At 46.4% G+C, this 15,586-nt stretch overlaps 1 protein-coding gene across 6 annotated transcripts in view; it reads left to right on the top strand.

The window, feature by feature from the left end:
• Positions 1-15,586, top strand: part of plekha6 (pleckstrin homology domain containing, family A member 6) — a 307,598-nt gene that overhangs the window by 121,405 nt on the left and 170,607 nt on the right. Inside the window, exon 1 of one of the 6 annotated variants that reach the window (XM_068057429.1) lies at positions 8,207-8,581. The exons of the other annotated variants lie outside the window; for them this stretch is intronic. The gene's annotated coding sequence lies outside the window, so the exon portion shown is untranslated. Of the gene's footprint in view, positions 1-8,206; positions 8,582-15,586 lie in introns of those variants that run through there. 6 annotated transcript variants of the gene reach the window in all.

Below are 15,586 nucleotides of genomic sequence, written 5' to 3'. Positions count from 1 at the left end.
AGTAGAATGGCTTTGCTGCTGGTTGGAGAAGTACTTGGGAAGGAGCGTAGGCCATTCAGCCCCTCAAACCTGTTCCACCAATCAATTTGATCATGGCTGATCTGTCCCTCAACTTTAGTAACCCACCTTAGCTCCAAATGCTTCTTAACTGACTTAAATCAGTCAATCTCAGTCTTGAAAGCACCAGTTGTCCTTTAGCATCCACTTTTTGTCTTTTGAAAGAGAAACTTGTTATTAAAACATACAAAGCTGTGTCTATTTTCAAAGGTTTAGGCAGAGAATAGCAGATAGTGAGTGACCCTGGCTTATCGGGCACGGTGATTTACCAGGGTCCTGCCTCTCCCTCTGCCATTACTCATCCGCCTTTAACTGTCTCCCATTCCCAGCAATGAGAAGTGACTGAGAATCCCCTTAGAAAGTGGGGAAATTTTGGAAGTGTGGGAAGGAGTAAAGCACAGCGAGCAGCTGCTGCATTTGGAAGCACCAGCCATTTTCTACCAGCTTTTTTAAGCTGGAAAGTATTCCGAAAATTAAACTCACTGATGGCTGCATTTCATCAATGTTTAACGTTCAGTTCCCATTGTTTCATGTTTTTAATAATTAATCTGTGCTGTGTTTTTTATGTATGCTGTTTTCTCCCTTGCTGTCTTCAATTTTGTCTCTTTTTTTGCCAAAGGTGCTGACTCACCCTGGGGTCAAGATACACTGGTGCTGTCTGACCTCTGGTACCTCCATCTAATTAGTCATTCTTCATGTGTGAGCATAGGTTCTGAGTCTTGGCAAGACTTGAATAAAGAGGAGCGGGTGAGGTGCTTTGCAGCGGAGTCTGATTGCAATGCCTCAAATTTAATATTCTCAAAACTGCGTTCAAGTCTGCCATGGTCTCGCCCCACCCTATCTTTGTAACCCTCTCCAGTTTCTACAACTCTCCGAGATCTCTGCATTCCTCTAGTTCTTGTCTCTTGCCCATCATGGCTTCAGCCACCTTGGCTCTAAGCTCTGGAATTCCCTTCCTTCCCTTTTCCTTCTTTAGATGCTCCTTAAAACCTAACTCTTTGTCCAAGCTTTTGGTCAGCTGTCTTAATATTTCCTTCGTGGTTCTATGTCAAATTTAGTCTGATAATTGCTCCTTGGAGCCCATTGGGACATTTTACTATGTTAAAAATGTGTAGAAATACAAGTTTTTGTCTTCCCTCCCAAAAGGTTCATGCGCAGATTTTCCAAGTGGGGCACTGGGTAATATTCAGCCAGGGTTCACACTCTTCACCAGCTTTCTTTTCCTTAGTCCAGGGAGCCCGAGCTCAATTGCAACTCGGATCAAGAATCAAACCTGGGCCCTTCTGGTCAGTATGCTTTTGTGGGAGCTGTGCTCAGCAAGGTCGAACGTGACCCAGACTCTGCTTCACTTTGACCCTGAGTTTGTATTTGAAAGTTCTGAAGTTCAAGATATCAGAGTCTGAATTAGAGGCCATCACAGGCAATCAAAAAGGTGATGAAGTAGGTTAAGGCTGGGATAACTAACGTGTGGCCGTAGGCGGCCCAGGGTGCCTGCACTGTGGGCATACACGGCCGCGGGTGCCTGCACTGCGACCATACGCGGCTCTGGGTGCCTGCACTGTGACCGTACGCGGCCCTGGGTGCCTGCACTGCGGCCGTACGCGGCCCCAGTGCCTGCACTGTGGCCCCGGGTGCCTGCACTGCGGCCGTACGCGGCCCAGGGTGCCTGCACTATGGGCATACGCATCTGCGGGTGCCTGCACTGCGGCCGTACGCAGCCCCTGGTGCTTGCACTGCAGCCGATCGCGGCCCAGGGCGCCTGCACTGTGGCCCTAGGTGGCCCACTATGCCTTGCTATTTTATCCACATTGAAATCTGTTTAATACTTAATATTTAATACTTTCTATTTGAATTCTATGGGTCTAGAGGTTTGGAAAGAGCTATTTGTGGATCAATTCTAAACCAGGTCAGTTTGATTTGTCAGTATTAGCAACTTCTTGAACTTAAGAGCTTTCAAATATGAACCCAGGATCAGAGCGAAACATCAGAGTCTTGGTCATGTTCGACCTTGCTAAGCACAGATCCGACAAAAGCGTACTGACCAGAAGGGCCCAGGTTTGATTCCTGATCTGTTGTAATTGGGCTCGGGTTCCCTGGATTAACGAGGGGAATGAAGATCAGAAGTGTGAACCCTGGCTGAATATATCCAGTTCCTCACTTTGAAGGTTCACTTTAGCAGGAACGTGCGGTAAGCAAGATCGAGGGGACATATAGGAAGAAAATCAAGATAGACTTTTTCACACAAGGTGTAGTAGAAATCTAGAATTCTCTCCCCCAAAAGGCTGTTGATGCTGGGGAAAAATTTAAATTTTCAACACTGAGATTGATAGATTTTTATTAGGTAGGGATGTTAAGTGATATGGCAGGTAGATGGGGTTAAGATACTGATCCAATTGAATGATAGAGCAGGCTTGAGGAGCTGAATGGCTTACTGCTGTTCCTATGCTTATATGTGGTTCTTAGTCTTCAGGGGACCAAGCTGCTTACAAAGTCAGAAAGCTTGGACACTCCCTAGTTTATGGACTGGGTTCATGGACTCTGAAGAGAGTCCATGAACCATTGCCATTTTCACTTTTAGAGAGATGTAGGGCCTGCCATGAGGCTGTGCATCATCCTTCACATACACAGATGTGGACATCTCTATCCTGCAAAGGACAAGAACACAAAGAATTTTGCAGATTATCAAGTAATGGATGTGCATCCCAGACTAGGATTCAGATCTTGATCTTGCCTCGTTCCAGCTATGTTGCAAGTGGCTGCTTGTCCCTCTTGGGACCTTTTCCTTAAAGACTGAATGTCACCATCTGTACCCTGTGAAATCGTCAGTCACAAGGAATTATGATTAATTTTTGCAATCTCCTGTTTTATTTCTGACCTCCTCTTCCACTTTATAATGTCATCCATAGCTTTGGTTTGAGGAACTATTTTTAGTGCAGAACTATTTCCTGAATAAATCATGCATCCGTTCCTTTCACTTCTGTGTTTAAACAAATCCAAAACAAAAATTAACCCTTTTGAGTCCTGAATTATGTCCTTTCAAGACCAGAAAATGCAAACTGTTATTAAAAGAGGTATTCTTAAATCCTGGTGTTTTTTTAATACCATCAACTGAGAACAAGATGATAGTTTATGACTATCTCGAAGGAGTAGAGGGACAAGGAGATCCGGGCTACTGATCTACAGATCTTTGCAAGTGGCCTCGCATTGGGAAAACCATAAAAAGGATAAAATAGATTCTGGGTTGAGACATGAATATAAACACATGATACTGATGATGAAGCTGTACATTATTAGTATTTCTTGAAAGATCCGGGTCATATTTTCCAGCGGGCATTTAGTTAGTAAGAGGGGGCATCCCTTTCATGATATCAGGACGTCGAAAAGTGCTTTACAGCCAACGAAACACTTTTGAAGTGTAGTCACATTTGTCATGTAGGAAATGCGGCAGCCAAATTGTGCACAGCAAGCTCCCACAAACAACAATAGGCTTATGACCAGATAATTTCTTTTTTAAGAGATGTTGGTTGAGGGATAAATATTGGCCCGGACACTGGGGATAACTCCCCTGCTCTTCAAAGTAGTGACCACCTGAGAGGACAGTTGAGGCCTCGGTTTAACGTCTCATCCAAAAGGTGATGCTCTGCGTGCTGGTTTAAGTTGATTCCAATAACCATTAAGCAGATCTGCTTAAATACTCACTGAAACTTTCTCAGTAGTACCATTGATAACTTTGCTGCCCAATGGTAAACTAAGGACACCAACATTTCGTTTCCATTCGGCGATAGGGCAGGCGGGATCTTGATTTAGTGTCTCATCTGAAAGATGGCATCTCTGACAGTGCAGCACTCTCTCAGCAGTGCACTGACATGCTATCTTGGGTTAAGTACTCAAGCCGACCAGTGTGTCCTAACCCACTCCCGAGCAGGAGTCACTCACCAACAATCTAGTGCTTTATGGGAGGTGATTTAATGCCCATTTCACAGACCTTATGGAATTAGTTTGTTTCTGCATGTGTTTGCTATGTCTGTATCAAATTATTCCTCATCCATGCAGTTGCGTCTTGAAGACAGTACAATTTCATGGTGACCCCACTGATGGACAGGATCGTAATGGAGTTCCTAACTCCCTTTGATGGCTCCTTGTGCTTGTGTACAAAAGTTAGGTTAATACTTATGGAGTTTTGGATGCTGTTGTGCTTTGCGATTCTGGAATTTCTTACGACTAACGGTCTCTAAGCTTTTTGCCTTCATGGGCTTCTTGGAGGAGCTTCAAGGGCCAATTATAGAGGTTTAATCCATGTTGCCAATAGTAATGGATGTTTCTGGCTTGATTCAGAATGTATGAAGAAATGAAAAATGCTAAGAACAGCTCTTTCAAAACCTTCAGAAATGTAAGTCCGTATAGGAAGGAGTTACATGGGCTTTGAGGGATGAATAGTTGAGGTTCAGAGGCTGCAGGGTTGATGGACAATATTACAGAATTCAAAATAGGCGGGCTTGGTGATGGAGTGAATTATAGGGTCGGTATTTCAGCTCAGGGCTGAATAGGATGGTAAGATTAAGTGGCCGAGGAGGTGGATTGAATTGGTGGCAAGGGAATGGAGTTTGTGGTGAGGGATGAACACAATGGCTTCAGTCTTCCCAGTGTTTAATTGGAGGAAATTTTAACTCATCCGAGGCGGGATGTCAGACACAGAGGCAATGGAGGGATGGACGGAGGTGGTGGTGAGGTTGAGCTGGGTGTTGTCAGTCTACATGTGGAACCTGACATTGTGTCTTCGGATGATGTCACTGAGGGGCAGCATATCGATGAGAAATAGGAGAGCACCAAGGATAGATCATTCGGAGACTCCAAAGGTAACACCAGGGAGCAGGAATGCTAAGAGAAACCATTGCAAGGGATTCTCCGATTCTGTCAGGATAGGTAACAGTGGCACCGAGTGAGGACAATCCCACTCAGTTGGGAAGCAGCTTCCTGGGCACCTGTCACCCCCTTTGCTCCAGTATTGGCGGCCGTGTTTTCAGCAATCTAGGACACAAAACTTTGGAATTCCTTCCTTAAATCACTCTACCTCTCTGTTTCTCTGTCCTCCTTTAGGACTCTCCGTAAAACCTACCTCTTTAACCAAGCTTTTAATCCTTCTTTGATTCTGTGCCAAGTTTTGTCAGATTGTGTTCTTGCGTACAATCTTTGGATATTTTACTCCGTTAAAGGTGCTTTATAAATGCATGCTGTGCCCTGTGCTCTCTGCTGAAAAGTGAACCCTGGAATCAGACTGTAATTCACCCCTTTCAATAATCACTGTCTTGACTAACACACAAAAAAAATTCCCTTGAGCAAACTACGGAGAAGTCCTGTTGTCAGTGTAATTGTACCATAGCCAGAGGCCACACCTTCATGGAAGGAGAGATAATTGGGAAAAGACAAATACATGGGGGAAAGAGGGAGCAGAAAAACTGTTGGAACTGCACAACAGATTGATTGGCTGCTGAAAGAGAGAAATGGCAATTGGCTAATGTTCTAGGTGGAAACTTTGGAGATGTGTGTTTGCTGAGTGTTGCATTGTGAAGTTAAGTTCCAGCGGGATATCTGCGATCACTCTACGACCTCGGTCCATGCCACCTTATCATGTCCTGATTGCTTTTAAATGATTACTTAGTATACCGACCGTTTTATTTTGCTGTCTCTGGTCCCAGAACGGGTAGAGTTTCAGTCACGTTCATTTATCAGTGACTTCCTCGTGATGTATGTCAGGGTCAGCCAGGGTACAAGTGATTTTCATTTGTCTTGGTACAGGGCTGTGTGCACTGTGCTTGTTCCTTTGCACAGCTAGAACTGCAATATCATTTGATCAGATACTTTTCCTGTCAATTTAAAGTTAATGTATTTCTAGAGATGTTGTTAAGGTCAAGTGCAAGGCGACATTCCCTGCTGAATAATCTTTGGGATCATGCGTACATGTCAGGAGGTAGATAACGCCAAGATCCTCCAATGTACCAAGGAAATTGTATCAACCCTTTCCCAGTGTTTCTCATTGACCTCCTATTATCATCTGCTCCGTCCTTCACCTCAACTATCTGATATTCAAGCTGTGTCCATGTAGCTCTCTCTCTCTCCCTCTCTCTACGGCAGGAGTATCCCCGTGTTGGGGCCATTTGCATACATAGCAGAATTGTGATAATACAACACTTAATTCAACGTTCCCACTAATGTGGCCATATCTCAAGTTACTGGTACTCACTTGGTGTTCTATTTTAAGATTTAAGCACCGGTGTTAAGGCCACCTTTTACAAACTTGTGGGAGGTGCTGTCTTTCAGATGAGATGTTAATCTGAGGCCATGTCTACCTGTTCAGGTCTGCATAAAAGATCCTGTGGTGCTATTCAAAGAAGTTCAGAGAGTTCTGGTCTCCTGGCCAACATTAATCCCTCAACCGACAGTACTAAAGCATGATGAACTGGCCACTTAACTCCTCTCTTTTTGGAGCTTGCTGTGCGCAAATTGACAGTCACTTTGGTCAACAAGCTATAGTGACTACAATTCAAAAGCAGTTCAGTACCATAAAAAGAAAGTATTTGCATTTATATAGAGCCTTTCATGACCTCCCAATATCCCAAAGTGCTTTGCAGCCAATTGAGTAGTCACTGTTGTAATGTGGGAAACACGGCAGCCCATTTGCACACAGCAAGCTCCCAAAAACAGTATTATGATAATGACCAGGTAATCTGTTTTAGTGATGTTAGTTGAGGGTTAAATATTGGTTAGAACACCGGAGAGAACTCCCCTGCTCTTCTTCAAAATAATGCCATGCTTGCACCGTTTTGAATGTACAGTCAAGAACACAAGAAATAGGAGCGGGAGTAGACCATGTGGCCATTGAGCTTGCTCCGCCATTCAAAATGATTGTGGCTGATCTTAGGATTCAACTTCACTTTCTCGTCTGCTCGTTGTATCCCTTGCTTCCCTGAGAGACCAAAAGTTTGTCTTTTCCCAGCCTTAAATGTATTCAACGATGGGGCATCCACAACCCTCTGAGGCAGAGAAGGATGTAACTGAGTCAGAGGTGAGGGTAGAGAGATTTTGGCAGGTCTTGAATAAGATGTCTGACAGGACAGAACAGCATGTTCCTGTTGCTCATGAACATGATGCCATGTTAATTCAAAGCATATTTCAATATGCAACAAAGCCTTACGGATCTAGGTTTGATCTTTGTTCCATGGTTGGTCCATTAATGTCATCCGGCACGACAGATAAGGGCTCTTCGCCCACGAGTGAGGAGAAGAAAAAAGAAAACTCCCAGGGCACGTGGTGCTGATTGCTATCCAACAATATCTGCTGGAATGTGAGTGCCTTTACTGTTTATGATGGACCCACACAGTCAAATAGGCTGATGTGAAGAACGGGCATCCAGGTGGGGGTATCGGTTGGACATAGTCCTAGAGATTTCATCATGTGACCTTCTGTCCACCCCAAAACATTCCTACCATTGGTCGCTCGATGGTGCCCAGCCTTCCAATTGGATGATTCTTCACCGTCAGTCAACAGCTGTTTTTCCTCATGTCAGATATTTTTATAATCAATTAACAAAAGTGTTCAAAAGTGCTACTAAGATTTTTCTCCTGGGCTGTTGCTTGCAGCAGTATCCTTGAGATTATTCTTTGGTTCCTGGAGACCAGACTGGAGGGTTGGTACCCTTCACGGGAGCGGGGTGGATGGGTGGGGACTGTTGGGGGGGGGGGGTGCGGGTAGGGGGTGAGATAACGTCTATTGAAGAAATCTTTACTATCTCCACCTGTCTCTCTTCCTTTTAAGACATTACATTACACCTACTTCTTTGACCAAGCTTTTGGGCGCCTGCCCTAATATCATCTTATGTGGCTTGGTGTCGGATGTTGTCTGATGATTGCTCCTGTGAAGGGCCTTAGGCATTTTACCACATCAAAGGTGCTATATAAATGCAAGTCGCCGCTGTTGAGTCAGTGCCCTGGAAAAACCGGGCAGGAAATCGGACTGGGGGAGATAATTCATTTCAAAAGGCATTGCTTTAACAGAAGCTGCTCTTGCATTCTGCTCCGAACTGGTTCCTGATGCTTTGTTTTCGCTGCCGTTCACCTGCTGAGCTGAGTAATGCAGGTTACGTCACGCATGAACACAAGAGCCCTGTAATTACAAGCAGTAACTCTTTCTGCGAGCTTGGCTGTCATATTATCATCTGTTCCTTCCCCTCTCGGTGGAAAACAGAAGACTCCGCACTGGGTGGGTAGGCAAGACCTTGAGGTGTCGGATTTCAGAGCAAGCTGCGGAGAAAGCTTCCAGGCACACATACATTCAGTGAGAAGAGGAGGCTGCTCCTGCATTGCTATTTCGATGGCAGGTACTCTGGGAGTAGGTCTGCAAACACAGTGACCAAAATCCCACCGCTGTCATTCTAATCAGCTGTAGTTCACTGTTGGAAAAACAATATTGGATGGCGACTTGGGGGAGAGGGAGGACTCCTAGAGACTGCAACAAACTTACCGGCAAGGTATGATGTGTCACTATGGTTTTTTTTCAACTTGTGCCGGGTGTGTTTCTTCTCTCTCTCTCTCTGCAAAGTTGGCAAGTTCAGGAGCAACAGTATCAGGTGTGTGTGTGTGTATGTGTGTGGGGGTGGGGGTGGGGGGGATCTTCAAAGGCCAAAGGCAACCCAGGGCAGTCAGTGGGGGTTTTTGGGTTCTGTAATTCTGTGTGAAGTATTTTTTAAATGAATTTATAATGAAGGGGAGTGAGGAGAGGGCTGATAAAGGATCGCCCAGATGCTGTCCCAGAACACTTGACAAAGTGGCTTGGTGAGTTTATCAGTGGTTATGCAAGGGGCCAGGTGCTCAACATTGTGAGTCTGCCACCTCCCAGGTTAAGACATCATGTCTTTGAAGCTGTTTAACCTTAAAACACTCCGGCCTGCGAACTGACAATGTGTCCTTTTCCTTTTCGTTATAATCAATTTTTCTGCCTTTTTAAGGGTAACATTTGTCTTAGATCCATTTACGGCACAGAAGGAGGCCATTCGGCCCATCGAGTTCATGCCAGCTCTCCACAAAGCTATCCAGTCGGCCCCACTCACCTGCTTGATCCCCGTAGCCCTGCAGGTTTATTTCCTTCAATACTAAATTGTGTCAGCTGTGGCTCAGTGGGTTGCGTTGGCGGTTCTGGGTCAGGGCTGACACTGCGAGCTCCAGTACTGAGGGAGTGCTGCACTGTCAGAGGTGCCATCTTCCAGATAAAACGTCAAACCTGAGACCCCCGTCTGCCCCTCAGGTGGACACAAAAGATCTCATGGTTCTATTTTGACGAGGAATAGGGGAGTTATTCCTGGTGTCCTGCCCAATATTTACGCTTCAATCAATATCACTGAAAAACCAGATCACTGGGTCATTATCACATTGCTGTTTTTGGGAGCTTGCTGTGTACAAATTGGCTGCCACTTTTCCCATGTTACAGTATCGACTACACTTCCAAAGTACTTAAATGACTGTAAAATGCTTTGTGATGTCCTGAGGTCATGAAAGGTGCGACATAAATCCTACCAGTGGGTCTAGGCTGAATGTCACAGGTCAGGCAGGTGCCAAGTCTGGTCACCTGAAGTAGCTGATTTTGGCCAGGATGTTATTTGTAACGTTATAAGTTCCCACAGACAAAATAGCTCCTTCTGTTTGTTATTCAGTGACTCCCCTCCCCTGCCCCCGGGCCCCAGTCCCAGAAATTGCAAATGATCAAATGACACCCATGAGGACAGAATCGGGCTCGGTCATGATGCACCTTCATCTCTCCCCCCACTCCGTTCAGCCAGCCTACCGATCTCTGCTCGTACATCAGGGGTGGGCACCTGGGTGAGGTACCAGAGAGCACATTGACATGTAGCCACCTGAGCTGCTGTGTTCGGGGTACAGGAAGAAACTGGGAGTGAAGAGTAATTTTAGAAAAACAAGTTGAAATTGGAACCAATTATCTCGAATGCCGTCACCCTCAACCCCCACTGTACAGCATTTGGAAATAAGACACCAAACAGACTTCTGTTGTTTCCCCTCCTTTGGATAATGCCAGGGCAGGGGGCAGGGGGTCTTTGGTAATGCGGATTCCTGGTTTACAGCTTTGCTACTCTCAGAGCCAGCACCCTCTGGGATATTGATCCTGAGGACATATCGGGTATATTTCAGAACCACTCGGTTTATGTTTGTTCAGGTCAGTGAGGTTTCACTTCTCATGTCTTCCCACTCGTACCTCAATCAATAACAACAACAACTTACATTTATATAGCTCCTTTAACAGAATAAAACATCCCAAGGTGCTTTACAGGAGAATTATAAAACAAAGTATAACACCGAGCCATATAAGGAGATATTAGGGCTGATGACAAATGCTCGGTCAAAGGGGTAGGTTTAAAGGAGTGTCTTAAAGGAAGAAAGGGAGGTCGCGAGACGGAGAGGTTTAGGGAGGGAACTCCAGAGCTTAGGACCGAGACAGCTGAAAGGCACGGCCACCAATAGTGGAGCAATCGAAATCAGGGATGCTCAATAGGCCAGAATTAGAGGAGCGCAGAGATCTTGGAAGGGTTGTGTGGCTGGTAGAGAATACCGAGATAGGGAGGGGCGAGGCCATGGAGGGATTTGAAAACAAGGATGCAAATTTTAAAATCAATGCTTAACTGGGAGCCGTGAGCACTGGGGTGATGGGTGAACAAGACTTGATGTGAGTTAGGATGCGGGCAGCAGAGTTTTGGATGATCTCCAGTTTACGGAGGGTAGAATGTGGGAGACTGGGCAGGAATGCATTGGAATAGTTAAATCTACAGGTCAAAAAGACATGGATGAGGGAAATAGACATTGAGTGGAAAACAGGCACCAGTGTAGTGGAGGTAAAAGTCCAGATCAATTAAATTCATATTTAGACAAAAACTGCAGCCATTATTACATGATACCTCTGTGACACAGTACCTTTATAATACAGTACCACAGTGATGTAATACCCTCATAGTATAAAACACCCCTGTCATTGCTATCCTGGGACAATACAGTATTTCTGTTGTGCAACATAATTACAATACAGCATGCCTGTTATATAGTACCCGTATAATATCGTCTCAATGTCATACTGACCCTTACTGATCCTTGTAAGGTACTTTTATAACTGGCTTCCATGGTCATACAATATCATTATTATACGGTTCCCTTGTTATACAGGACCCTTATGATCTGGAATCCCAATGGTACAGTACCTATACAATACACGCCCCTATAAATACAATTCCACTGTCATGTAGTATCTTTATAATATGGTATTCCTACCATAAGTTGCCCGTATAGTATAATATTCCTGTTACATTGTGATACAGTACCCTGATATGGTATCTTTATAAATGGTACCCTGGTCTAACCCTGGTTGGGGGTGGGGGGAGGGGAGGCCAAACTATATTCTGACTCCGCCAATGTAACTTTAAGGAGGAAGCAGCAAGCTTCATCTCCACCTTTTCCTGACACCAAGTTCGGGAGTTTCGTAGACTGGGGCTTCCACTGTAAAGCACGTTAATTCGCCGGGTGGAATTTTACCAGCGCCAGGTGGCGGGAAAGGAATCGGGGTGGGGGTGGGGGGTTGGTGGGGAGGAGCCGGGAGCCGCGTCTGGATGGTTCCCAGTTGCTGTCTTGCCTCCAGGGAGGATTCCCACGACGGGCTGCAAAGTGTCTGCTCGAGTGAGGTGGGCGGCTGGTTTGCATAATTAACGGCCCTATTAAGAGTCATTTTATGGGGCCACCGGCATTTTACGGAGGGTGGGGTGGCTCCGCCCCACCATGTGGGGAGGCTGCCAGCTTAATGGAGGAAGTGTCCCTGCGCCAGCCCAGTAGGGCAGCCCCTGCGATTACCCAAGGAGGGGTTTCCCCTGCCATCGGTGGGGCCTCCCACCCCATTTCCGCCCCCCCCCCCCTTGCTCCCCCCTTGGCCATCCTGAATTTTAATTTGCACTTTGCCCTCAGGGTCTCCAACCTGCCTTAGCAATGTTGACAAGTGCGGGATTGGGACCCTCTTTTTGTCCCAATGCCAGGGTTCTGAAGTCTGCTGTAAAATCCAGCCAACTGTGTCTTGGCGGCAAAGTTTATCTAGGTATGCATGTATATTTTTGGGTGGGGCCTGGGGACTCTTTGTTATTGGAGGTTATATATTTGGACAGATCTCCTAAGAGTTTATTTTTTAATGACAGAACTACTGGCGCTGATCTTGTTGCCATGACAGTGGCAGTATTGAGACAAGTCACAGATGAGAGGTAGCCAGTCAGTGTGTAGGACAAGAGATGGCGAACTTGGAGGGCAAGAGCGGAGGTGATGGGGCAAAGCATTCTCACTAAACTGGCGGGAGTCGGCCTGGAGAGGTTTGGCTATTGTAGTGAAAATGCAGCTGGAGCCCAGAGTCCTCCCTGGACGAGGAAGTCTCACTCTGCTTTAGATTCAGTTTAGTATTATTGCCTGATTTAAACTCTGTGTAGTTGAGGTCATTTTGACTTTTGGCAATTACAGTCCCCACAGCTTACACCATCCTGGCTTATCCAGGACACCTGCCTACATTGTGTATGTGGCACTAACTGTTTGCCATTGGCATAGGCATCAATGAGAAAGGTATGACTTAAACTGTATTGAGCGCGCTGACTATCTTGGGCAGTTTAAGCAGCTGCTCGTGCCTGGTTAAGTGTGGTGACCTACCCAGTTGTTCCAGACAGTCCCGCTCTCCTGTCTTTTGTTTACGTTCCTCCACCTGACTTCAGTCCCTTTGACCCAGCACCCCTTTCAGTCCTCCTCCCTCCTTCCACCTTCAGTCTGCCCCGCCTTCAGTCCCTCCTCCCCTCCTCCTGCTATCTTAGGCAGGTACTAGGTCATTTTCTGTTGGGTCATTTACAGTGGGTATGATTAGCGGAACTGGGGTGTATAACTGAGAGGGCAGTGGAGGGATGAAGGATGAAGATTTCCCAAGTGATTTTAAAGAATTCTCTGTTCCACCAATCACTGCGTATCATGGGCAAATCACATTGACGCCAGCACGCCTGCAGTAAATGGTGAGCTCTGTTGTGCAAAACAGGCGATATGGAATAGGCCGTTTGTTACATACCCCTACCGATTACTGTTCCCATTGAAGTCAATGGAATGCAAATCAGGAGCTGTGTAATGCTGGAGGCTGATCTGATTACGCCCACTTTACACTCTTCGCCAGATGGCCGCCCCACCTGTCTGACCTTGGTACAGAGCCGAAACCGCTAGACGGCAATGTTGAACTGGGAACGTCACATGTAGCTACCAGCAACAGGTGACCGAGGGATGCTAAGCCCTGCTGGACTGTAAGTGCTCGGGGAATGTGACATCACGTTAAGATGAGAATCCAGCGACTGGTGTGAGTCACATGCATAACGACGGGGGCAGAATGGGAATTAGAATCAGAACGTTTTGATCTGGCTGTGCAGATTGTGTGAAGGCCCTGTGAGTTTCAGATTCCTGACCCCCAAGGCTAAGCTGCTTTTACTCCGTGCTGGTTTCAGAAACATTCACAGCTCCAGTGCATTGCTCTCCTCTATATTTGCCACCCAGTAAGTGCGTCTGGTGTCCATTCGCAAGCCCCGCGGTTAAAGTGCGTCTCTCCCACAGCCACTGGATTAAGGTGAGACTGGGCCACGCATGTTCCTATGTTTGGCTGAAGACAGTGAACCAGGTGTTTGCCGAGAGGCTTCAGTCTGGATTTATTTCGGAGCCAAATTGCCTCTGGCAGAGAAAACACCCTCCGCTGTGACCCTTAAACAAGGAATATAGAGACTCCCCTGTGTAAGGGAGAGATCCAGTTACTCACCCACTGACAGACGTACAGTGCAGGCGAGGGATTCAGGGTGTTACCGGTCTAGAGTTAACAAAAGAAAGATTTGCATTTGTATAGCGTCTTTTATCACAGTGCCTACAGCTGGCAGGATGCTAAGCTCTGGATTTCCATCTGGAAATCTCTCCACCTCTCTCCTCCTTTACAGCACTCCTTAAAACCTACCTCTTTGACCAAGCTTTTGGACATTGGCCCGAATATATCTTTATGTGGCTTGGTGTCAAATTTTATTCAATACCTCTCCTCTGAAGCATTTTGGGATGTTTTGCGATGTTAAAAATGCTATATGAATAGAAGTTGTTATTCAGGATATCGCAAAGTGCTTTACAGCCAATGAAGTACTTTTTTGAAATGTGGTCACTGTTGTAATGTAGGAAACTTGCCTGCCAACTTGTGCACAGCAAGCTCCCACAAACAGCAATGTGATAATGACCAAATAATCTCTTTTTGTGATATTGATTGAGGAATAAATATTGGCCAGGACACCTGGGAGAACTCCCCTGCTCTTCTTCGAAATAGCGTCATGGGATCTTTTGCATCCACCTGAGAGAGCAGGCAGGGCCTCAGTTTAACATCTCATCCAAAAGGTGCCGTCTCCAACAGTGCTGCATTCTCTCAGTAGGGCACTGGAGTGTCAGTCTTGATTTTGTGCTTGGAGTGAGACTTGGAGTCAGAACCCTCTGATTCAAAGGCATGTGTGCTGCCCACCGAGCCACTTAAACAAATAAGCTTGGTGTAGGTGAGATATTCCAGGTATTATTGGAAAGGCTGTGTTTGCTGACAGTGTAACCACTAGGTGGCACAGTACTGGCACATGCACAAATGCAGCCTTATTGACTGAAACACCACTGTCTGTGACGTCTTTGGCAGCTGCCAGGAATAGAGATGAAGCTGCTCAATTTAACACACAAAGAGCAAATTGAACTTAAACCTCCTCAATGGTTCGCATAACAGCCTCCATACCCCCAGACAGTTCCCCACCACCCTCCCGCGATCGCCACTTGGGAGGGTGCGGAATCAGGGGTGCAGGAGGGTGGGAGCAGTGCCGGGGGAAGGAGCCAGGAGAGGGGAAGTGAATGAGGCAATCGAGGGAGGATCACACAGTGAATTTGCTTTTGTGTGTCAAGTTGAAGAGCAGACGGGCGGGGGGACGAGGTCCTTGCTCCCCTCCTTTCCCCGCTCTCTTCCTTTCCCCACTCTCTTCCTTTCCCGCTCCCCACTATAATGGAAAATCTCCTCTGGGAATTGCAAATTCCTGCTGTTGCATGAAAAGTTGAACAACCATGGCCACTTTTCAAAACTGCCGCTGGAGGCTGACGTCGCTCTGCGTGATGACATATTCGCCCGCATGCGCGAATTAGCACTAGCACGCTCAGGTGCTGACGCAGGCTGCTCGTGCGCAACATCACGCTGGCAGGGTGAACGCGGTCTGCGCATGCGCGCAGTCCGGACCCCGCAGTGATGACATCGGCGCTTGGCTGCGCCGTCAGGAGACACTCTGTATTGGAATTGGGTCTGGACAGTAACACAGGCAGATGGTGTGAGTGAGATATTAAAGATGTTGCACAGTGAAATGCAGGTGATATGGTCACTCTTCCCTGTGAGCTCTTTTGGTCGCCTTTCTAAACAAGTCTGGAAAAATTAC

Source organism: Heterodontus francisci, chromosome 25 (genome assembly GCF_036365525.1).
Source record: "Heterodontus francisci isolate sHetFra1 chromosome 25, sHetFra1.hap1, whole genome shotgun sequence".
Taxonomy (NCBI): Eukaryota; Metazoa; Chordata; class Chondrichthyes; order Heterodontiformes; family Heterodontidae; genus Heterodontus; species Heterodontus francisci.
This window is presented reverse-complemented; position numbering and strand designations above follow the sequence as displayed.